The 26,902-nt window shown below is 35.4% G+C and overlaps 1 protein-coding gene across 1 annotated transcript in view; it reads left to right on the top strand.

The window, feature by feature from the left end:
* Window positions 1–5,888: 5,888 nt before the first annotated feature.
* Window positions 5,889–26,902, top strand: part of LOC101896306 (uncharacterized) — a 113,059-nt gene continuing 92,045 nt past the window's right edge. Inside the window, exon 1 of the mRNA XM_059130577.1 lies at window positions 5,889–6,655. The gene's annotated coding sequence lies outside the window, so the exon portion shown is untranslated. The remainder of the gene's footprint in view (window positions 6,656–26,902) is intronic.

The following is a 26,902-nucleotide window of genomic DNA, read 5'->3' on the forward strand; positions in this document are numbered from 1 at the left end:
TATTATATTTTCTATATACTTTTCCTAAGATATCCATTTGAAATGGCAAATTTAAAAATGTGTAAGGAAACTCATAAATGTGCTGGCTATTAGTAGGAACGAAACCATTGAAATATCTGAATAAATTCACCAAAACGTCGAATATCGAGGGAGTACCAATTTATTGAGGTCCTGATTAATGTAAAAAGGAACATTAATTCCATAAATAGGCAAATGTTTCTTATACCCTCAGCCATATGGCTAGAGAAGATATGTATCATTTGATATGGCCAAAACGTGCCTTATCGAAATAACGGTTTTAGACCCTAGTACTCCTTGGATAAAATCCATTTCAGGACATTTGAGGTTGATCTACCAATGTCCGTTCGTCTATCTGGCTGGATGGTCGCACGAAAACTCTCAAAGGGAGTATCCGATTTGATCCAAACTTGGTAAATCGTAATATTTTTGTCAAACTTAGATCGAGTTCGGAGATGGGCAATATCAGTGCACTCCTTCTGGTACCTTCCCCACAAAATGTCAACATTTTAATAGAAAATAATTTAGATCAAGAAAGGATCATTCGACTTTTATCAAACTTTGCAAATGCCAATATTTTTGCCAGTGCTGGTTCAATTGTGAAAATGGACCATATCGGTCCGCTCCATCAAGGACCACCCCATGAAAAATGGTCAAATTTTTGAATAGTTATAACTTTTATAAAAACTGACGTTAGAGTCCGATTGCATTCGAATTACACAAAATTCTGAATATCCATGAACCTCATAAAACGCGAAGTAAACATACAACTCCATCATCTCAATATTTCTATCAACACAAGATCTGTTATAAAGATGGTAGAGATCGGACCATTTCTTCTGATACCTCCACAAATAGGTTTCAAGATTTTCAAAAGAAAGCACTCAAAGGAAGCGAAATATGCATCCAACTCTCTTCAAATTTCACACATACAAACATTTTTGCTAATATAATATCTGTTGTGAAGATGAAATATATATGCGAATGCCGCATTCTCAAGGGCTCACAATTTTCAATACTTGCAAAAAAATTCAGCGATTTTTTACAACTTTCTCTCAACCAGAAATCTGAGATGAATATGGAATTTATGATTTCGCACACCAATATTTTTATCTGTATAAATGAAGCATGAAAACGGAATCGTTCGGTCGACTATACCTGGTATCTCACCACATGTTAACATTTTCTTAAAATATTTACATAAGCAGTAAGTTCGGCCGGGCCGAACTTTGAATACCCTTCACCATTTGGAACGAAATTGGAAATAAAATCCTGAAAAAAACTTTGGTAAAATTTTAAAAATACCGAATATTGCCCTTATATTTGTGCCTATCCGAAGTCGACCCACACAGGCATTATTTGTCATGAGTCATTACCAAATTCAAATTCGGAACTTGAAATAAACGCGAATAATGTAGCTAAAATCATCAAAGTATAGAATATAGGGAGGTACCGTTTCATCGGAGCTGTGCGAAGACCTGAACCTGCGTAGACAATTTTTTGCCATATACTGTAGCATCCATTACGTTACGACATTTCAAACAACTTCGGTGAGTATTGTACCTAAACTCGTCAAAATACCGAATATAGGGAGGTACTGGTATATGGGGCATATACGAAGACGTGGAACTGCATAGACAATTTTCTGTCACAGACTGGAGTTTCCATTACGAACTCTAAATGCGTAATTTGAAAAAATTTTGGTGAATAACGACGCTAAAATCACCAAAATACCGAATATAGGGAGGTACCGTTATATGGTGGCTATACGAAGACGTGGACCTGCACAAACAATTTTCTGTCTTAGGCTGTAGTATCCATTTTGAACTTCAAATACCAAATTTGAAACAATTTCGGTGAATAGTGTCGCTAAAATGATCAAAATGCCGAATATCGGGAGGTACCGTTATATAGGGGCTATATGAAAACGTGGACCTACATGGCCCATTTACGAACTTAACCTGCCTACTGTAAAAATAAACCTGTGTGCAATATTTTAGCCTTGTATCTCTATTCGTTCGAAAGATAGCGTGATTACAACAGACGGACAGACAGACGGACATCGCTAAATCGACTTAGAATTTTACGCTGATCAAGAATATATATACTTTGTTGGGTCTGACATGAGTATTTCGAGGAGTTACAAACGGAATGACAAAGTTAATATACCCTCCATAGCATGGTGGAGGGTATTAAAATGACTGTTGATTGTGGCAGTCGTTTATTATTACAATTTTGCCGGCAAATTCCGCTCGAATGTCGTTAAAGGAGACCATAGAAGTTATACTGTCGATTTCCACCCACAAAAAAAAAAACTTTAAATAGAGCGAGAATTGAGCAGCAAATTGAAGCTGTTGGCATTTACGGCGGTGAATTACTCACGATGATATTTCACAATGACAACATTCACACAAGCCATACCAATCGAGCTGTCTAATAACCAACCAACCGCAATTTGTTTCTCTTTACACAACAGTGACGCACCATCAGCGCGGCACAACATGTAACTGAAGAGTGCTTTCAAAGCTACATTGAGTACAACCAACCAATGTGACGTAACATATTCATACCCACATAAAGCCAAACTCGAGTAAATGGTGTGCTGTGCAATAATTGAACGAAATGTAAAATGCTCTCTAAAATGTATGGCACAGTGTTTTTGCTTAGCAGCATTCATTTTAGTTCGATCAACTTAAAATTTGATAGCAGTTGAACAGTTGACATTTTCTACTAAAATGTAGTATGATTGCAATACCTTGTAATGAGTTGTCCAGCTCATATGGCCGATCCATCTATTTTTTGAATATACAGGGTGAGATGCAAAAACTGCAACCAACTTCAGACTGCTGTCATTTCTAAGCCACTCGTCCGACAGCTGTTAAAATTATTCCCGTTACAGCTCATTACAAAAGCATTTTAGTGAGAATTTTTCAGAAAAAAGAATTTAAGCGTGATAGTGTGATTTCTTTATATTTGGCTGGAAAACCTTAAGTGGAATTTGGTTTTCTCCGATGAGAAAATATTCGTTATCCAGCAGTTTGTGAACAAACAAAATGATGGTGTTTACTTACCAAAGAGGTCAGCTGAAAATGTGCACCTTCGGTTGGCCACCAGAACTCAAGCGCCGGACATGGTGATGGTGTGGGCCCCCATAACAGCCGATGGTCGCTCTCCGCTCGTATTAATCGACCGACCGTTAGAATAAATGCCGAGTATTATCTCCAAAATATTCTGGAGGGTGTATCTGGCTGGATGGTCGCACGATAACTCTCAAAGGGAGTATCCGATTTGATCCAAACTTGGTAAATCGTAATATTTTTGTCAAACTTAGATCGAGTTCGGAGATGGGCGATATCAGTCCACTCCTTCTGGTACCTCCCCCACAAAATTTCAACATTTTAATAGAAAATAATTTAGATCAAGAAAGGATCATTCGACTTTTATCAAACTTTGCAAATGCCAATATTTTTGCCAGTGCTGGTTCAATTGTGAAAAAGGGTCAAATTTTTGAATAGTTATAACTTTTATAAAAACTGACGTAAGAGTCCGATTGCATTCGAATTACACACATAACAATATTTTTATTAACCCAAGGTCTGGAGTAAAGATGGAATATATCGATCCACTCCTTTTGGTACCTCTCCCACAACGGGTCAAAATTTTGAATATCCATGAACCTCATAAAACGCGAAATTAACATACAACTCCATCATCTCAATATTTCTATCCACACAAGATCTGTTATAAAGATGGTAGAGATCGGACAATTTCTTCTGATACCTCCCCAAATAGGTTTCAAAATTTTCAAAAGAAAGCATTCAAAGAAAGCGAAATATGCATCCAACTTTCTTCAAATTTCACACACACACCAACATTTTTGCTAACATAGGATCTGTTGTGAAGATGACATATATATGCGAATGCCGCATTCTCAAGGGCTCACAATTTTCAATACTTGCAAAAAAGTCAGCGATTTTTTACAACTTTCTCTCAACCAGAAATCTGAGATGAATATGGAATTTATGATTACCCACACCAATATTTTTATCTGTATAAAATGAAGCATGAAAACGGAATCGATCGGTCGACTATACCTGGTACCTTACACACATGTTAACATTTTCTTAAAATTATTACATATCTCATAAAAAACAAGTTAAAAAGCAGTAAGTTCGGCCGGGCCGAACTTTGAATACCCTCCACGATTTGGAACGAAATTGGAAATAAAATCCTGAAAAAAAAACTTTGGTAAAATTTTAAAAATACCGAATATTGCCGTTATATTGGTGACTATCCGACGTGGACCCACACAGGCATTATTTGTCATGAGTCATTACCAAATTCAAATTCGGAACTTGAAATAAACTCGAATAATGTAGCTAAAATCATCAAAGTATAGTATATAGGGAGGTACCGTTACATCGGAGCTGTGCGAAGACCTGAACCTGCGTAGACAATTTTTTTGTCATATTCTGTAGCATCCATTACGAACTTCAAATACGACATTTCAAACAACTTCGGTGAGTATTGTACCTAAACTCGTCAAAATACCGAATATAGGGAGGTACTGGTATATGGGGCATATACGAAGACGTGGACCTGCATAGACAATTTTTTGTCACAGACTCGAGTTTCCATTACGAACTCTAAATGCGTAATTTGAAAAAATTTTGGTGAATAACGACGCTAAAATCACCAAAATACCGAATATAGGGAGGTACCGTTATATGGGGGCTATACGAAGACGTGGACCTGCACAAACAATTTTGTGTCTTAGGCTGTAGTATCCATTTTGAACTTCAAATACCAAATTTGAAACAATTTCGGTGAATAGTGTCGCTAAAATGATCAAAATGCCGAATATCGGGAGGTACCGTTATATACTGGCTATATGAAAACGTGGACCTACATGGCCCATTTACGAACATAACCTGCCTACTGTAAAAATAAACCTGTGTGCAATATTTTAGCCTTATATCTCAATTCGTTCGAAAGATAGCGTGATTACAACAGACAGACAGACGGACATCGCTAAATCGACTTAGAATTTTACGCTGATCAAGAATATATATACTTTGTTGGGTCTGACATGAGTATTTCGAGGAGTTACAAACGGAATGACAAAGTCAATGTACCCTCCATAGTTTGGTGGAAGGTCATCATACGAAATGGACAATAATAGCCCATTCTTTCGGAACCTACTCCATAGAGGATCAACAAGTTTTTTTTTGCATTTAATGTCCAAACATTAACAACTTATTTCGGGCGACATATCCTTGCTAAAGAAATGGGTTAGTAGGTTGATTTGGAAGTAGTTACGATTGTCAAAAAAAATGGTTAGGAAGCTCGTTATTTGGTATTGGAAGTTTTTGTTGAGATCCGTATTAGCTTGAGTTTATGTCACGGAAAATGAGGCGTCCTAGCTGTTGCGCATTTGAAAACTAACCTAACCTAAACTACTGTGCCCCAATACTATGTAAGCGCGTTTCGAAATCGTATACATACACGTATGTGTTTGTACATTTGCTGGGTTAGGTCTGTGACATAATCGTCGTCGTGTCGTACGCCAGCAACAACAGTAACATTGCGAGTATGAGTAAAGCCATAGTAACTCATTGACGCCAACCAGCCAACTAACCCATCACAAGCAACAAATACTAGCAAAAGCGTATCCCCACATGTTTGGACGAAAGAGAACCTAAGAGATTTCTTGACAGTGGTTGGTTGTTAACAGTAAAACCCCACAGGCAAGAGCAGAGCAGAATGGAGAGCAAAGACAAAAATGAACTGCTCCATTGGGAGCAAAAAAGAAACAGCGTTCGTGTTTCAATGATTATGGATTATGCGGCAGCAGCGGCAAACAATTCATTCGCTTTTTAGCAGTGGCGGTGATATGCAGCAAATTTTCGCTTCTATTAACGCGCGTTTAACCCGTTCGAAAACGCAACAAAGTCACAAATAATAAACACAAAATAATAAAAAATAAAAGAAAACATATTTTGTCGTTTCAATTTGGCGGTGTATGTACAAATGTTTGTGAGTGTGTTCAAGGGAACAATCAACTGCAAACGCACCAATTTAAAACGCGTCCAAATACCTCTCTCTCTCTCTCTTCTTCTTCGCCGGATATAAGTGTGACTGAGGCCATTCGCGCGTTGTTATGTGTTTGTTTGTATGTGTCCATGTGCTTAAACAAAATAAATGCGAAATTTATGTAAACAGATTTCAAAAAGGAAGTCATGTTTTTTAAAAAAAAGTTAAATAAATTAATTACTTAAAACAAAATATTTTATGAAAATCAAAATTGCATTGAAATTTTACAGATCCTGCATTAAAACATAGAATTATTCTTTGAATATCAAAGGAAACAGCTGCAAAAGTAGTTACGTAAATAAATCGTTTCTTACAAAACAAGTTACGCCCCAGCTAAAATCAATGAGAAAAAAGCAAATAAAACAACAGAAAAATACATCTGAGAATCGTGAAGCCAATGTTCTTGGAGAAAAAAGAAAACAACAATTATTTAGTGTTTAATTAAATATTATTGCAAGAAAAAATTAACATATGCTTAAGGAATAATAAAAGCCCGATCTGGAATTCCATTTCACCGGAGTACCCATTATGAAATAAAGAAAAGGTAATTTAGTGTTCAATATTTCAGCAGTTTTATATCGGCAATTCCATAAAATCAAAAAATACTATAATCTCAACAACATTATGCAAGTGATTTTGGTGTTATAAAAAAAATTCTGATAGGATTGCGTGAATTGAAATTGAAAACAGCAACAAAAACAACAACAACAACAGAACCCAAGCCAAACAACTCAGCACAACAGAGTGTTACAAATACAGCCAACCACCAACCCTCATTTAATTGCGTTTGGCGAGAGAGCGAGAGTACGTTTTGCGAGAGCCAAATCTTGTTTATAACAGAATAATGTTGTTACAGTGCTGTGCAAAATTTCTTCAGTTACAGTGCAAAATGAGAACCACCGCTACAGGTTGTTCTAACACATGGAGAGTATATTAACTTCGTCATTCCGCTTGTAACTCCACGAAATACTCACATCAGACCCAACAAAGTGTATATATTCTTGGTCACCGTAGAATTCTAAGTCAATTTAGCAATGTTCGTCTGTCTGTCTGTCTGTCACGCTATCTTTCGAAGGAATTGAGATTGAAGGCTAAAATGTGTATTTTGTCAGTAGCCTGGTTAAGTTCGAAAATGGGTCATACCGTTTTCGTATAGCCCCATATAACGGTACCTCTAGTTACAGGGTGAGATAAAAAAGTGCAACAAAATCAATCGCTAAAATTTTTATATTTTTTCTTTTTAATTTTATTGAATGAAAGCAAAATAATGTCGGAAATAGCATCAAGTTTTGGAATAAGTTTAGATTTGTTCGAATTGGTCACTTAAACGCCGCTCGAATGTTGCTCTGCGGTATTTTGGCCAATTCCCGGCGAAGCGCTTGCTTGAATTGCAAATATTGCGTAAGCAGGCTCTCGTATATACCAAATATAAAAGATTTTTTAAATAGAATCAAGACTGTCAAATTAGATAAACATCGGTTCAGATATACCTATTTCTCCCATGTAAATATATGTTTCATTCAGCCCAAATAGTATGGAATTTTGCATCTACTGGAAAAAAGTATGTCAAATTTGATAGAAATCGGTTCAGATATAGCTATAGCTTCTATATATATCGATCATCCGATTTGATATTTTTGTCCTCCGCAGCCGTAATATTCAATCTGTAACAATGATATTTGAGGAAATATATCAAGTACAGCGCAGAAATACCTTTCTCAAATTATACCGACATCGGTTCAGGTTTGGATATAGCTCCCGTATCATCGTCCGATTTGCCTTTTATTGTGCAACAAGCGTGTAATATTAGCCCAAATGGGACGAAATTTGGTACTTACCACAAAATTGAGCATAGAAACAAGTATGTCAAATTTGGTAAAATGGGTTCAGATATAGCTAAAGCTCCCATATATATTGTTCATCCGATTTGTTATATTTTTTATTTGTTGTGTGGCCCACCAAATAAGCAAAGGAGTATAGGGTATCATCGCCCGACTTTTAGTCTTTCTATACCGGTTTATACCTTATTTATTATGGCTTAATATACCGTTATGACCCCACATTCTGTTTGAACCAAATCCCTTTTCTGAACATTTATCCATATGGCTAAAGCACATAATCCATTTCATCATCGTTATGTCTCATCAGACTTACATCTACGTTACAGATGAGCCATATCGATAAATAAAATAAAATTCTTATATTTCTATTTACAATAAATCTAGAGAAAAGTCAACAGTTTGGAGAATAAGAGCCCCAAAAATGTCGATTTTGGGACTGATTTCCATCCAGAGTAAATAGGTTATATTTGCCCACAAGTTCAAAAATTAAAATTTCAAAGTTTATTGATCGTAATTTTAGTATAACGTTTAAGGCAATTTGTGAAAAGGGTTACATCGGTCCACACCGTCCCGTAGCCTCCACAACATTTCAACGTGTTTTTTTAAGCCCGATAGAACTTGCAATTGTAAAAAATAACACAAAAAATTAAATATTAATCAATTTTTTTTATTTGAAAGATCCATACGTGACATTAACATTTGAAAATGATTTCGGGCATATGGGCACCGCGATTGTTCTTGACGAAGTGCATTCTGGAAGTCCAATTTTTGGCCACATTTTCGAGCACTGCTGCCCGTATGTCACGAATAACACGAACAATGCTGGCCTTCAAGGCGTCAATTGTTGCTGGTTTATCAGCATAACCCAGTGAGTTCACGTAGCCCCACCGGAAATAATCGAGAGGTGTCAAATCGCACGACCTTGGAGGCCAATTGACAGGTCCAATTCTTGAAATCAACTTATCGCCAAATTTTGATTTCCACATCTCCTCCGGATCAATGTCATCTAATTTTTAAACAAGAAATTATTGATCATGGTGCGATAACGATCTCCATTAACCGTAACGCGAGCTCCGGCCTCATTTTTGAAGAAATAAGGTCCGATTGTGGATTGGTCTCACTCCATATGCGGCAATTTTGCTTATTTACAAACCCGTTAAGCCAAAAATGCGCCTCATCGCTGAACACAATTTTGTGATAAAACAACGGGTCAATTGCCAACTGCTCTAGAGCCTGATTGTACTGTAAATTTGGATAATTTCGTAGCGTTGTTCAAGCGTGAGTCTATTCATGATGATTTGTCAGAGTATACTGCAACAAATAAAAAAAGTTTCATCAATATTTAATTTTTTGTGTTACTTTTTCTACCCTCCACCATACTATGGAGGGTATATGAATTTTGTCATTCCGTTTGTAACTCCTCGAAATACTCTATTGATCGAAATACTATTCTTGTTCAGCGTAAAATTCTAAGACGATTTAGCCATGTCCGTCTGTCTGTCTGTGTGTCTGTCTGTCTGTCCGTCTGTCTGTCTGTTGTAATCACGCTATCTTTCGAACAAATTGAGATAGAAGGCTAAAATTTTGCACATATGTATATTTTGCCAGTAGGCAGGTTAAGTTCGTAAATGGGTCATGTAGGTCCAAGTTTTCATATAGCCCCCATATAACGGTACCTCTCGATATTCGGTATTTTGATGATTTTAGCGACATTATTCACCGGAATTGTTTCAAATTTGGCATTTGAAGTTCGTAATAGATACTGCAGCAGAAAACAGAAAATGGGCCATGTAGGTCCACGTCTTCGTATAGCCCCCATATACCGTACCCCCCATATTCGGTATTTTGATGATTTTAGCGACATTATTTAACGGAACCGTTCCAAATTTGGTATCTGAAGTTCGTAATAGATACTGCAGCAGAAAACAGAAAATGGACCATGTAGGTCCACGTCTTCGTATAGGCCCCATATACCGTAACCCCCGATATTCGGTATTTTGACGATTTTAGCGACATTATTTACCGGGATTGTTTCAAATTTCGCATTTGAAGTTCGTAATGGATACTTCAGCCCATGCCAGAAAATTGTCTGTGCAGGTTCACGTCTTCGTATAGCCCCCATATAACGGTACCCCCTATATTCGGTATTTTCATGATTTTAGCTACATTATAAACAAATTTTTCTTCAAGTTTCGCATTTAAATGTTGTAATAACTTATGACAAAAGTTGCCTATGCAGGTATACGTCGTCGTATAGACATTTGGTATTTTTAAGATTTTAACAGAATTTTTAAAGGATTTATTTAATTTTATTTATTTATTTATTTTATTTTTTTTTTTTGGAAATTGCCAAATTTGTACCAAATGGTGGAGGGTATTAAAAGTTCGGCCCGGCCGAACTTACAGCTTTTTTACTTGTCACAATTTAAAGTTCTATCTGACTTGAAAAAACACCCTTTAAATATCGTAACCGGTGACCAGACTGTTTTTCAAACTTCGCACACTCAAACATTTCAGTTCATATTATATCTAAAGTTCATATATTATATATAAATATGTAGTTATTATTGGTGAATTTGTGTTGTCCAACAATAAAATATATATAAATTTGTTTTATATTTTGAATCCACTATTCCACCGACTAGACCCTTATGATTTGTAGTTAAAACCCCTCTTCGTATTTGTGTTATGTTTTCACTCGTTTCCCAACACCGAATGTCGTACTCACAACCTTCGGTTTGGTAGTTGGCCGACGCTACTCATTATTTGGTAATAAGATAAGTAAGTTCTTTTTCTTTATACCTTCTAACGGAATATGCCATTATTTTGAACCTACTGGTAATACAGTGGTATTACATTACTTTTGAATTGGTTATTCGGTTAATAAAACTTCCCAGTTTTTGTTGGGTAACGCCACATCATATGTTTATAACGTTTTTAGTTGTTATATAAATAGTTACAAACAAAATTTTACTCGCCAGTGTAAGAAACACATACATATTTCATTTGTTTAAATAACATGTTTACTCGTGTCCGATACTTGTACTCAATGACAACACTTGGGCAGATGTCAAATTCACAACTATTTGGACAAAACGGAGAGCATGTTTTTAATGCAAAAATGAAAACAAAGAAAATGAGAAGAGATTAAATCTAATATTATTCTCTGACATGGTATGTTTGTATTTGAAATCTCTTGCGAAAACTCTCTGTGGTTTTTCTTCCCTCTCTTTCTCTTTTGCCGTAAGAGTCTGTCTCTTTGTTGTTTACGGCCACACCACATGAATTAAGTAGTGATTATGAAACACATCAAATGTGTTATATGAATGTACGACTCATAACTTTTTTTTTGCATTTGGCATTATGTGAGTATCCAGAGTGTTGCGGCGTGCTGTAGATATGTAGGTACATATCTATGTGGGTAGGTATGTCAATGTGTTGGCGGCGCCGAGTATCCATGATTGTGTGTCACCGGTCGTAACAATGGGGGGAGTAGCTAAGTTTTGTTTTTACAAATAAACAGCATTAAGACGAAGGCTAACCAGAGAATTGTGTAGGCATCAACGTTTTACGTTTTCATTCAGAAATTGCAAATGGCATTGCTGAGCTGCTTGATAGTTTGCTTGTTTAGCTGTTTGTCTGTCTGTCTGTATGTCTTCTTCCTTGTATTTTGATTGCGACCAAGTCATTGTAGCGTTTTACAGCTAATAACAATATTTTTACTGTTGCCGTTCAAAGAATGCTGATGTGTCGCCTTACACGAATGCAAGCGAATGAGCGAACGCTTGAAAGAACAGAAAAAACTCTCGCAAATGCAGAAAACAAACGCTTACGTGTTGCTGTATTTATAAACATCATTACTAACCGACAATAACAACGCATACGTCAACGGCTGCAATAACAGAAGCAGCAGCAGCAACAACGGCTTTACAATATTTTGTTCTGATGGTTGTATAATTGTTTTTTTGTTAGACTGTTTATACGAAAATTATACAAAACAATATCGGACACCGCTTATAGGTGTATTTTTTTTTTTAAATATAAATAACTGAACCCAAACGAAAACGTCGTAGTAGAATCGTATTGTTTTGACAAAACAGGCTATACTACAAAATGTGAAAAATAAAAAAAAAAAAAATTGTGACTAATTGCTGGCATTCGATTATCGATTTGTAGGGAAATCCCAAGCTATTTATAAAAAGAAAACATTGCGTCGAACGTACAATGACGGTGCAAATTTCCTTCTCGCTGTTTCTTTTCACTTTCGCTAAGAATTTCTTTTAAATAAATAATATTGATAAATTGTTAATTTGTAAAAAGACAAACTTAAAGGAAATGTATATTTTATTAATAATTATTTGATGAAAGATGATTATGTAACAAAACTAATGTAAACATTGAATGTGTCGTATGAGCAACATTGATATTAAAAATAATAATTACTCATACACCACATTGGCAATGGCATCAAAACAGTGGAAAGCATCCGAAGACCGCAGAATTCGATAGTAAACCCCCAGCTAGCATTTGGAAGATTGTTTTTGAAAAAATCACTTTGGTGAGTCTTCTTCGAGTCCTTTTGGTGACCAAAAAATGATTAACTGACTTGTATGATTGAAAAGCGACTCGAAAATGATTCTCTCTAATGAGTGAAAATAGATTCATTTAATATACAACAACAAAATGTAGGGGAATCGCAAATCAATCATTGAGATGTGCAAAATGTGACTATTTTTCCGTTATTTATTATCATATTGCGATCATCTAGAGATTGAAAATGATTAGTCTTAAAAAGATCTTGCAGCTGTTTGAAAAGTGATCAAAGTTATGTATTTTTTGATCATATTTTGCACAGATGAGTGCATAAATGCTGCTTGTTTTGTTATGCAAGGGTCATTTTGTTTCTGGACTGACTATAGAAAAGTTGAATTATTGTTCATTTATAAAAAGTACGTGGCAAAAGTGTGTAATATTGAAGAGTGAAAAAAAATGAAAAAGTGCACGTTTATCTCGTTGTTTATTTATTAATTTTTATAAAGAAAATGTCAGCAAGTTAAATTACAAAAATAGAAAAGGCTAAAATACGATGGCAAAAAAGAAGTAAAACTGAATATGAAACAAATGAAGAAAATGTCCAGAAACGTGAGTTGGTGCAAAAATGAGACAGAACTTGATTTGTAAGTATAGAAAATTGGGTATTTGATTGATTAATTCACTTCTTTATAAACTATTAATGCGTATATAATTTTTTGATAACCGAAAGGTTTTTCAGATAAATTAGCCTGCCAATACAGCTGGAAGGGGACAGGGTAAATCTGAGTGCAGAAAAGTGTTATTTAGTTACAGTAATCCAAAGTAAGTTTGTCTTTGTAACACGTATATAAAGAATTAGTAAAATGGATAAACTTGTACATATTTTATTTCAGATATTTGTCATCTTAAATTCTCAAGCAACGACAAGGATATGAACACAATCCTACAAAAACATTTTGTTCATGCAAGAGACCGCGTTACAAAAAGAAAACGGCCCGATTGCAGTTCCTGATTTTTTATTTTTTTATTTTTTATTTTATTTTTTTTAATTGTTTTTTTAACTGTTTTTCATTTTTTTTTCATTTTCTTATTTAAATTTTTCCAATAGTTTTTTACAATTGCATTTATTGATATTACAGTACAAATTATAATCATAAAATCTGAATTATTTTTACTTTAAATAAATTTTTATATGAACATATATAAAGAAATTCTTTTTTTACGGTACATCCGAATATTTAGAAATCACGTACGTGATTCGTAAACACTCATATAAGAGTCATAAATGACTCGAATTTAAGACAAAGGGGACTCAAAAAAATGACTCAAAAAATGACTCAAAAAAGACTCGAAAAAGATTCACAAATTAAGCGTTTTAGAGCAATAAATGATTAGAAAACGACTCGAAAAAGACTCGTAGATCAGATCAGAAAATGGTCAAAAAAGACTCTTAACTAATCTAGAAGAAGACTCATATGTGATTTATTTAGAAGAGTCGCGGGAGGTCACGTTTTTCTCCCGAAAACTGAGTCTTTTATGACCAGAAAATGAGCGCATATTCCAGCTTTTTAATCGCGCAAGCGGATCAAAAAAGACTCGAATGTGATTAAAAATTTCAAAAAATGCTTAATAGGCCTATTAAAACGAAGATAACTAAAAAGTAGGTCAACATATTTTCAAACTAATAAATGAATACATATTTACCTATATCAACAAATACTTTCCAGTATGGCTTATTCTTATGGATTTTTTTTTCAAATTTCCCCTAATGTGTTCCTTTTTATTAGTTCCTATGTCAGATTGATAATTATACCCTCATATATACCATAAGGCTAGAGAGGGTTTATATCATTTGATGCGGCAAAAGCGTGCGTCCGTTTCAGGACATTGAGGTCGATCTAGCGATGTCCGTCCGTCCATGTCTGATGCGCACTCTAACTCTTGAAGGGAGTATCCGATTTGGTCCAAACTTGGTACATCGTAATATTATTATCAAACTTCGATCGAGTTCGGAGATGGGCAATATCGGTCGATTCCTTCTGGTACCTCCCCCACAAAATTTTCAAAGAAAATAATTTCCTGCACAGAAAGAGAAAGGATAAGCTAATTTAGATCCAACTTTGCAAATCCTAGTATTTGCAGGTACGAAAATGGGCAATATCGCCCACTTCATCAAATACCTTCCAGACAAAGGGCCAATATTTTGAATAATTATAATTCTTATAAAATGTAAGGTAAGAGTGCGATTGTCTTCAAATTTCAAAAAAAAAAAAAAACTGCAACAGAGTGAAACTATATATTTTTTTTTTTTTAATTTTATTGAGTGAAAGCAAAAAATGTCGGAAATAGCATCAAATTTTAGAATAAGTTTAGTTTTATTCGAATTGGTCACTTTTAGCACGAATAATGGGCTTCAAACGGCCAATGAAACCGTCACACGCCGACCGAATGTTGCTCCGCATTGGTATTTTTTAGTGCCAACCTTACTTTCCAAAATACTCCAGGCACAATAGTCCAACGGATTGATATCCGGAGATTTTGCTGGCCATTTTGTGATGCAAATGAAGCGAGGAACCTTATTTTGTAACCATTCTTGGGTGGCCGTGCTGAGTGCGATGGTGCTGAGTCCTGTTGGAATGTCCAAGACCCGCGGCAAAAATGTTTGCATGCCCAAGGCTTTAATACACCCTCCAGAATATTTTCGCAATAATATTTATATTTATTCTAATGCCACGGTCGATTAATACGAGCGGGAAGCGACCATCTTCTGTTATGGCGGCCCACATCATCACCATGGCCGGCGCTTGAGTTCTAGTGGTCAACCGAAGGTGCACATTTTCAGCTAACCTCTTTGGCAAGTAAACACGATAATTTTGTTTGTTTACAAACTGCCGGACAACGAACCTAACTCGGCAGTTCAGCATTTTCGGCCAACTCTTAAGCTCTTTTGAGTCCATTTTCTTAATGTTGCGGTGTAAGTTCTTGCACTTTTTGGAATTTCAATGGCTTTACCCCGAGCTCATTTTTCAATATTTGCCGAATGGAATATTGCGATATGTTCAGCTCACGAGCCATTTTTCGGCCACTGCGACGCGATTTTCGATCAAGTCGCTTCTTTACTTTTCGAACCATCTCTGCTGTTTTCCTCCGTCCACTTCCTTGACGTCGGGTATCACGGTAACAAGTGATGGTACGAGACACAACAGATTTATTCACATTTAAATGCTGGAGTGCCCTAACGATAGGCACTTATTGTTTTCCAGCCAAGTATTAGGAAATCACATTATCCCGCTTGAATTCTACCACGAATAACCTTTTTGTGGAAAATTCTCACCAAAATGATTTTGTACGCTTGCAAACAATGAAAGAGCTGTCACTGGAACAATGTTAACAGCTATCGGATTGGCTTAGAAATTACAGCAGTCTGAAGTTGGTTACAGTTTTTTAATCTCACCATGTATGTAATCGCTTTTCCTTCTCATGAGGGTTGATGTTTTAATTCCTCTATTTCTTTCCTATTGAATTCTAGCAGGAGAAGAGTGCAATAAGGACTTTCTTCACTCGTTTCGTAACGTTTGTGTTCCATCTGAGTTGTCACTCAAACATGTCGAAGATAAGAAAAATGTTTTTTTTTATAAACAAAAATTATCGAAAAATCTTTGTATATAATTTCAAGGCCCCCCATTAAATGTTGCGAAACGTAGCTCATAATATTGGAGTTCCTTCGTGTATGGTTAAATACTAATGCCCTAAAAATGTGGACCTAGAACTCAAAACTCTCTTAAAATTTCCCACTCTAATATTTGTCGAAAATAAATAATATTTTTTAATAAACCATAATTTATGATATTTGTCTTGTGGTACATTTTGGATGTACACATTTTTTTTCCTTTTGACAATTTACCTAAAATTATATTTTATAATAAAAATATAAACATATAATTTCCACTTTCAGTATATGCATTTCGAATATAATTTACTTAAAAAGTATAATACCTCGATGTATTGCCGATGGAAATATTGCCTAGAATGTAAAGAAAAAAATGAGGAAGAAGGGCAATTTGTCCCCTCTATGTAGGCCTTCTTGCAGTATTAAGAATCAACACCCTGATACACGTGTCTTCTTATTTTAGCTCTACTTTCATTATCTACTGTGTTGTTCTTGTAATTATTTTTCATGGTTTCCAGGGTTATCTATCACTAAGCCCGATTCAAAAGACAATGCTAATATGATTTTTAAACAGGTGTATAACTTTATTTTCCATAATAATATTGTAATTGTAATTCATGCATACACCTGTAATAAGTACAAATTGTTCATGCCCACATTTTCATTTGAAATTTAATTCAAATATAAATTCGAAATAAAATTCAAAGAAATTTGTATTTATAAAATATTTATGCAAATAAATTTTCCTGTGACTGATGTAATCTGTAACAAATACATACACGTTACTTTCTACAAGGCTGATTTGTCTGTCATCATGTCTTTTGTTTATTTTGTCACAAAATTTTTGATATCAGCCGACACAGACGATTATATAACATCAATATTTGATCAACTACTGTCAAGTGAAAGGAAAAAAAATGAGAACAAATAGGGTGTTGATATAAGTGTGATACAATTGTGTTAGGGGTCTTTGTGCATTTGTTTGGAAGGAAGCGAGATACCCGCCTCTCCATGTATTTTTGTGAACAAAATGCAGGCCGCAATGAGATGAAATTTCCGAAACAATATTTGTTAAGTACAAGGACGAACCCTATTGAAATTGGTGAGAATCGGTTCAAATTTAGATGTAGTTCCCATATATATCTTCATCCGATTTCGGATTAATTGTGCACCAAATGACCACTATCAGGCCAAATTATCAGAATTTTGGTACATCCGACAGAATTCAGTCAAGAAGCAAATACATCAAATTTGGAGAAAATCGGTTCAGATATAGATATAGCTCCTATATATATGTTTAATCCGATTTGGGGTTTTAAGTCCCTCACATGAGTAATATACACTCCACAAGAATGATCTGCTGTATCAGATACATCCCAGCAATACTTCTGGCAAATTTTATAGAGATTGGATCAGATTTAGATATAGCTCCCATATATATCTTTATCCGATTTTTATTGTGCACCAAATGGCTAATATCAGCCCGAATGAACACAATATTGGCAGTTCCGACTGAATTCAATTTAAATTGTTGAAAATTGGTCCAGATATAGCTATATCTCCCATATATATGTTTCATCCGATTTGGGGTTTTAAGTTCCTCGCATACGTAATATGCTCTCAACAACAATGATCTGCTGTAACAGATACAGCCCAGAAATACTTCTGGCAAATTTTACCGAAATCGGATCGGATTTGGATATAACTCCCATATATAATTTTATCCGACATTAGGTTCAAATATAGCTATTGCTCCCATATACATATATTTCTTCCAATTTGGTCTAAAAGTCCCTCACATGCGTAATATGCACTGCACAACAATAATCATTGGTACCAGATATCAGAAACAACTCAGAAATAAGTGCCTTAAATTTTGTCAAGATCGGTTCAAATTTAGATATAGCTTCCATATATATCTTCAACCGATTTCGGATTAATTGTGAACCAAATGGGCGATATCAGTTCCAATGACCTGAATTTTTGGTACATACGACCGAATTAAGTCAAGAAGCAAGTACATCAAATTTGGTGAAAGTCGGTTCATTTATAGCTATAGCTCCCATATATATGTTTCATCCGTTTTGATGTTAAAGTCCCTCACATGAAAAATATGCACTGCACAACAAAGATACGGCTCGAAAATACCTCTGTCAAATTTTATCGAGATAGGTTCAGATTTTTATATACCTTCGATATACATCTTCATCCGATTTTATTGTTCGCCATATATTTCCATTTGGTGAAACTCTGTTCGGTATATCTCGAATAATATAATCATAAACTATACAGCAATGTTATTTGGTACTAGAGGTACAAAAGCCTCCGGCAAATTTGTTGAAAGTCGATTCAGAGTTGAATATAGTTCCCAAATTATGACCACTCTAAAGCCATGATACGCATTCAAATAAGGTTCATAGTTGGTATGATCTACTTCAAATAAATTCCCAACATACGTTTTTTTTGTTATGGGAGCTCTACCAAATACGCATAGCGGCGTAGGGTATCATATAGTCGACGCCACCCGACTTTTGACCTTTTCTTACTAGTTTTGAATATAGATTATTGTTAAAAATCGAATCTTAAAATAAATATAATCCTATGATATAATGAATATAACATGATAAGATTTGCCTTGTAAAGGCAAAGATGTTTATTTGTTTGTTTCTCTTTTGATCTTAAATTTACAGTAAAAACCCCTGAGAGACACTGGTGAGAGTGTGATCATTTCTCTCTGGCTTTCCTTTTAACTGCAAATGTTACATCATTAAGCTTCTCTCGCAAGAGTTGTAAACGAATGTAGTATAATAAATATATAAACTAAAGAAAACTCTTCAGATGCAATGTGGGAACCAAAAAATTTAAAAAATTTATATTTCGTTTTTTAAAATTGACTTAAAATAATTGTGATTCAGGCCATAAAAATACATGAAACTAATTTCATTACTGTAACATTTAGTGTTTTTCGAACGTTATGCATATTTATGTATATCGCCTAAATCACACCCCTTTATTATCAAAATAAATGTTATAGTTCTTTGCACATGATTGCCTTCATTTAGTTTTATTTTTTTTTCATGCTCACATTTTAATGTATTTTTAATATGAATGCTAATTTTTTGTCTCAAGAGATATTTGTTCAAATTCATGAAATTTTTATTTTGTTACTAAATATCAAAAACAACAACAACAACAACAAATCTCAAACGAATGGCCCAAAACACAGACAGACAGACATTGGCAGAAACCGCATTGTCAAAATACAATATTGCAAATTTACATGCTGTTCGCGTCTGTCTCATCACAATGTCGACTAGACGATGTTGCCTACATATCATGTCCGATATGAAAGCATTACAAAATGTGCCAAGAACTTGATAGAATTTAAATAAATTGAATACTTTACTGTGCGTCGAGTAAATATATATTCGAAACATATTCATGTGGGTAAGGTTGACTAACTGGGGGTAAAATGAAGTTGTATCGTGATTTTGAAAACGTATTGCAAAGTATTTTGAAAAAATATATTTAAACTTTTAAACAAAAACCGCTGTTCGGGATAAAATTAACTGCTAATACTTTCTTCAGTAACAGAATGATACCAGAGAGGGTCCTCTTTCAACCACTATGCACTTTATTACCCATCTCAACTTGCCTGTTAAACATTTTTATACCCTCAGCCATATAGCCAGAGAGGGTACATATCATTTGACACTGCCAAAACGTGTCTAATCCAAATTACGATTATAGATCATAGGTCTCTTTGGAACAAATCCGTTTCAGGATATTTGGAGTCGATCTAGCGATGCCCGTCCGCCCGTCCATCTGTCTGGCTGGTGTGCACAATAACTCTCGAAGGGAGTATCCCGTTTGGTTATAAAGATGGTAGAGATCAGACCATTTCTTCTGGTACCTCCCCCACATATGGTTGAAGATTTTGAAAAACAAAACTCCCAAAGAAAGCGAAATAAGCATCCAACTCTCTTCAAATTTCACACATACAAACATTTTTGCTATCACAAGATCTGTTGAGAAGATGACATATATTTGCGAACCCCTTCTGGTACCTTACCCACAAAGAGTCACACTTTCCTATATATGCATCTCTCATAACTTGCGAAACAAGTCAGCTATTCTTTACATCTTGCTATATCTAAACACTTCTCTCAACCAGAAACCTGAGATGAATATAGAATTTATGATTTCGCAATAGTCATATCATATTTATTTAGGTCCGATACGAAATGGATAATATTGGCCCATTCCTTCGAAACCTACTCCATAGAGGTTAAACGATTTGAATAATCACAAGTCATAATATATTTGATTAATCGAACATTGGATGAGGGTATATATCTGTCGGCAAAACCGACTGATACTTTTTAATCAGTTTTATGAGAATTTTGGTTTTTCAAAATTTCGAGGTTCCAGAAGCTGTGATCCGATATATTTCATATTCACAACAGATCTTCTGTTAGTAAAAATATTGCATGTCTGTAATTTGAAGATAATCGAATGTTTATTTCGCAATTTAAGAGAGTTATAATTATTCAAAAAATTGAACCAGTTTTCGGGGGAAGTACCGACAGTAGTGGCCCAATCTATTCCATTCTCACACCTTATATTAAGTTAACAGAAATATTCATACATGCCAAATTTGAAAGTAGTCGGATGCTCACTTCGCATTTTATGAGCTTAATTTTTATTAAAAATTTAGACCCTATGTAGGGAAGGTACCCGAAGGTGTGTTCCGTCTAATCCGTTCTTCATACCAGTTGCTATGTTGGTGGGAATATTGAGATGTGCGTAATTTGAAGAAAAGCCTGCTCTTATTTCAAATTTGATAATAATTATAATTATTCAAAATTCTGACCGTTCGTTGAGGAGGTACTTGGTGGAGAGGTGAGGCCGATATTGCCTATTTTCGCACATGAACTAGAACTGATCAAAGTATTAAGATTTGCAAAAATTTGCACATAATTGGATGGTCCTTTCCAGTTTTATAAGGTAAATTATTTTTGTGAATCTTTTGTGAGAGAGGTGTCCGAAGGAGTTGACCGATATATCCCATCTGCGAATTCTATATACGTTTGATTATGAAACTGCGATTTACCAAGTTTGAAACAAATCGGATTCTCCCTTCGAGAGCTATCGTGCGCGCCAGCCAGCCAGACAGACCGGTATATCGATGAGGCAGATTTTGGCCGTATCAAAAATGTTATACCCTCTGTAGCCAGGGTATAAAAAGGAGCTATGTTAGGCTGGGTCGAACTATTAATACACTCCATTTTCGGCAGGTGGGAAAATGCGATTACTCGTAAATCATAAAAATTCCGAATATCGTTAGGTACAGTTATATTGTGGGCTATACGAAAACGTTGACCTGTATACATAGTTTCGTATCAGAAAAGTTTTCAACACCATATACAAATTGTGGAAATTATTCCGTTGAACAATGTCGTTAACATCATCGATATAGGGAGGCGCAGTAATATGGCTGCTATAGGCAGATAGACCTGTATAAGTCATTTTCTGTCATAGGAGACCATTACGAACGCCAAAGTACAAATTTGAAAAAATTTCGATAAAAAGTCTTATCTTTAAATCTAGACTACTTTAAAGCCATTGCAATAGCGCGTTGGAGAGCCTTCGAGATGTACTTTCAAAATATAGCAACTCTCAAAATATTAATTGGCCAATTTTTTTATACCCTCCACCATAGTATGGAGGGTATATTAAGTTTGTCATTCCGTTTGTAACACTTCGAAATATACATTTTAGACCACACAAAGTATATATATTCCTGATCAACAGGATTTATCAATGTCCGTCCTTCTGTGGAAATCACTCTAGCTTCCGAACGAAATGAAGTAGGTTAATAAAATTTTACTCAAATGTGTACTATGTCTGCAGGACTTTTGGTATTGAAAATGGGCCAGGTAAGTCCACGTCCTCGTATAGCCCCCATACAACGGTACCTCCCGATGTGCGGTATTTTGATGATTTTATCGACATTATTTACCGGAATTGTTTCAAAATTAATACTTAAAGTTCGTAATAGATACTACGGCTTAAGACAGAAAATGGGCCATTATTTCAAATTTCGCATTTGAAGTTCGTAATGGATACTACAGCCTATGACAGAAAATTGTCTATGCGGGTCCACGTCTTCGTACAGCCCCCATGGTACCACCCTATATTCGGTGTTTTGATGATTTTAGTTACATTATAAACAGTTTTTTTTAAGTTTCGCATTTGAATATTGTAATAGCTTGTAACAAAAGTTGCCTATGCAGATCCACGTTGTCGTTTAGACCCTAATATACGGCTACATTCGGTATTTTTAAGATTTTAACAGAAGTTTTAACGGATTTCATTGTTTTGAAAATTGCCAAATTTGTACCAAATGGTGGAGGGTATTCAAATTTCGGGCTTGCCGAACTTTCAGCTTTTTCACTTGTTTTTGTTTTTTTTTTTTTTGTTTTGTATTTCTCCTAAAATCAGGTGTTTTCCGGAGGGGAAAATAAAATAGCTCACTGTGGAACTCCAGAAAAGATCGTTCTGAGAGCTTACCAAAACGCTATTACTACGCCAAATTGATCGTGGAAAACTAGAAAAAATTGGTTTTTCCAATTTTTCAAAAGTTATCATCGAGTCCCATTGTGCCAAAACTAAAAAGAGTACAATTACATGCGTTGGAAAGTCTTCGAGGTGTACTTTCAAGAGCAACTGCCTGGTAAATACTTTCTATGATATGTCCATGAAAAAATTATGGGTCAGGATGCCATGTTGTAAGTAGTTACTTGTTTGAAAATGTATTTAATGAAGTCATTATTTGGTAATGACTAAATGCCAAGCTTTTGTTACCACGGAATCTCCCCTCCCCTCCCCTTGGTTAACGGTATATTCAAAAATGTCCTATTGACCCCACTTAATATAAATCATTTCCCAACGCACAATCGCATGCACATGTGTGTGTATGAAATGATTATGACATTCATTGCTTTAAGTTGAGAATCGAAAGAATTTAAAATGTTTCATTTTTTTTGGTTTTTATATTATTTTGTCGTTTTGCTGATGCCGGTATCTATCTAGCTGTTTAATTTGCTGTTTAGATGCTGTCGCATTGATTGCGGGGTTGCTGTTGCCGATGTTGATGTTGATATTATTGCTGCTAAACGTTTCTAGAGCTAGGTGCTACGTAATTGGAAGTGTTATGAAATCAAGAAGGCAAACAACAAAACAAACCACAAAAAAAAAAAAAAGAAACAACAAATTATAAAATAGACAAAAACAAAAGAGGTGCTACCAGCCAACCAACCAACAATGGCAATATGTGTATCAAGAACAACAGTCGTCAAGTATTAGAAATACGACCCCCTTTATTGAAGAGAAATAGCAGAGTTGAATGTGAATGTGCATAGACGAATAAATTATTACGTAATGTCAAAAATCCATTGAAGCAACAATGTTATAGCTCTTTGGAGAACAGGTGAGGCATTGGGTTATGGAGAAAAGAGCACAGCAAAGCAATCATTTGAACTGTGCATATTTGTGGAACAGCATCCAATGCCATTGCAGGTAGTCCCAAAGCTACCGCAATGGTGGCGTAGAAAGAAATAATGGCTGCGGTAATGCGACAAAACAAGCAACAGGCTGTTAGATTGTATGCAAAAGCCTTCGCATGCAAGGCTATGTAGCTGAATATGTATTTGTGGAGATGTAGGTTAGATTTGTCCGGAAATGTGTTATGATAAATATAAATATCGTCAATAATATATCGATTTTTCTGTGATTCATTGTAGTCTGAATGGAATCGGATATTAACTTCGCATTTTATGAGCTTCATGGATATTCAAAATGTTGATTCTTTGAGGTACCAAACGAAGTAGATCGATACATCCCATCTCTACACCAGATCTTGGGTTTTGAAAATATTGTGATGTGTGAAATATGAAGACAATTTCGAATTTTATAATCGTTTTAGTTATTCAAAACATTGACCCTTTTTGGGGGAGGTATCAGAAGGAATTGTCCGGTCTCAACCATCTTTATAACAGATCTTGTGTTGAGGGAAATATTGAGATGTGTCTATTCTGAATGGCTTTATGGATGTTCAAAAATTTGACCCTTAGTAGGGTCAAATTCACACTAGATCTTGTGTTGGTAGTTGGTTATTTGAAATTATGACCAATCTGTGGGGTAGGTACCAGAAGTAATAGGCCGATGCATCCCATCTCAACACCAGAGTACAAATATTGGGGTGTGTGAAATTTAAAAAGAATCGGATGCTTATTTATTTTATTAGCGTTTGGTTCATTCAAAATAGTGACTTTTGTGAGTGAGATACCAGAAGGAGTGAACCAATATTTTTCATCTTCGAATTCGATCTACAAAGTTTGGATGAAATCTGATTCTTCCTTCGGGAGTTATCGTGCGCCCTAACCAGGAAGACAGACCTACAACCGCTAAATCGTCTACAAATGTCCTGAAACGGATTTCATCTGCATACAGGGTGAGATGAAAAAACTGCAACCACCTTCAGACTGTAATTTCTAAGCCACTCGTTCGACAGCTGTTAAAATTACCCCAGTGACAGCTAATTATATTGTTTGCAAGCCTACAAAAGCATTTTGGTGAGAATTTTCCAGAAAAAAAGGTTATTCGTGATGGAATTCAAGGATGATTGTGTGATTGAAGACCACAAGTGGCTATCGTTAGAGCACTCAAGCATTTAAATGCGGATAAATCTTTTGTGTCTTGTACCATCGCTCTTGATAGTAGAAACGTAGCCCGACATCAAGGAAGTGGATGGAAGAAAACAGCAACATCAGCAGAAATGGTTCGAAATGTAAAGAAGCGACTTGATCGAAACACGCGTCGCAATATGCCATTCGACAAATATTGAAAAATAAGCTCGGGGTAAAGCCACTGAAATTCCAAAAAGGTACTAGAACTAACACCGCAACACAAAGAAAATAAGCTCAAAAGAGCTAAAGAGTTACTTCGCTTGGCCGAAAGTGGTGAACTGCCAAATTTGGTTTTCTCCGATGAGAAAACATTCGTTGTCCATGTGATGATCGTGTTGTGCGCCTTCGGTTGGCCACTAGAACTCAAGCGCCGGCCATGGTAATGGGGTGGGCCGCCATAACAGCCGATGGTCGATCTCCGCTAGTATTAATCGATCGTGGCATCAGAATAAATGCCGAATAGTATCGCGAAAATATTCTGGAGGGTGTATTAAAGTCTTGGGTACGCAAACATTTTGGCCGCAGACCTTGGACATTCCAACAGGACTCAACACGCACCACCCAAAAACGGTTAGAAAATCACGTTTCTCGCTTCATTTCAATGGCCACCAAAACCTCCGAATACCAATACGTTGGACTATTGTGTCTGGAGTATTTTGGAAAGCAAAGTTGGCACTAAAAATACCAAAGTGTCGATCATCTCAAGCAATGGGACAAAATACTGCAGAGCAACATTCGGGCAGCGTGTGACGGTTTCATGGGCCGTTTGAAGGCCATAAGTAGGTTCAAAGGTGACCAATTCGAACAAATCCAAAACTTATTCCAAAATGTGATGCTATTTCCGATTTTCTTTTTGCTTTTATTAAATAAAATTAAAAAAAAAATATGAAAATTATGTAGAATCTAAAACGTTATTTCGATCAGGCACGTTTTGCCTTTATCAAATGATATATACCCTATGTAGGACTAGAGCTTAGGGTATAGAAAGAGAGACCTATGTTGAACTTCAAATACCAACTTTGAGAAATGTGTCCTTAAATTTCTGTAAAGAAATATACAATTATTTTTCAAATTACTTGTTATGCAAACCATAGCTTGTTCAGAATGCTTTGTAGATACATTAGAAATTTACAATTCAAAATCAATTTTTTTTAAATTTAATTTTATATTGAAAATGGCAAATGCCATTCTAATAGATATGCATTCGTGGACGACAATTTTTCATCTCATCAGTTTTGCGGTATTCATTGACATTTCCTTTAAATGGTTAAAATGTGTGTCAGCGGTCATAAACATATCCCACCTACAGATCAACACATAGAATATAAGTATATGTATTTGTGTTTTATATGTACATACATAACGCACACTGTCCAGAACACGAGCTAGCGAATTTTATGCAGAGTCAACAATTTGCAATCTATTGCCGGCATTAAATGAACTGATTTAAGTGATGGACATAAACTAATCATTTGGCTCATGGCGGCGACAGGGCATTCGCGTGTTAGCATATCGTACACATATATATATACATAACTAAGTATCCGGAGATGGACAGGCATTTGGGTTAGGGGGCTATATATTCGAATAAAATACGCATAATCAGAATTAAGTAATTCAATTGACAACCCAATAAACCGTTTTGCTTCGGTTTTTCGCTCTGGGTGGAGAATATTGTCTGAATTGAAATGTTATCCTTCTATGCTCGTATATAATAGTAAAACAGTTAGGAAAAGGCTCTCTCTAAGCATGTTTAGCAGGACTTGCCGCAATGTCAAATGACAGATGGTTTGATTGGAAATTGGGTTAAAAACCTTAGTAATATCACAAATTGGGGAGTACTTTATACAGGAGTTATACCAAAAAATTAACCTATTGAATATTTTCTTCAATGAACGAAAGATCAAATTACAGCTGATTTGGTTGTAAATCGGGACCAAAACCCCGTTATATGTGGGCTTTATATTTCTATATAATTTTTGTTTTGTCATGTACCC

Source organism: Musca domestica, unplaced genomic scaffold (genome assembly GCF_030504385.1).
Source record: "Musca domestica strain aabys unplaced genomic scaffold, Musca_domestica.polishedcontigs.V.1.1 77, whole genome shotgun sequence".
NCBI classification, from domain to species: Eukaryota; Metazoa; Arthropoda; class Insecta; order Diptera; family Muscidae; genus Musca; species Musca domestica.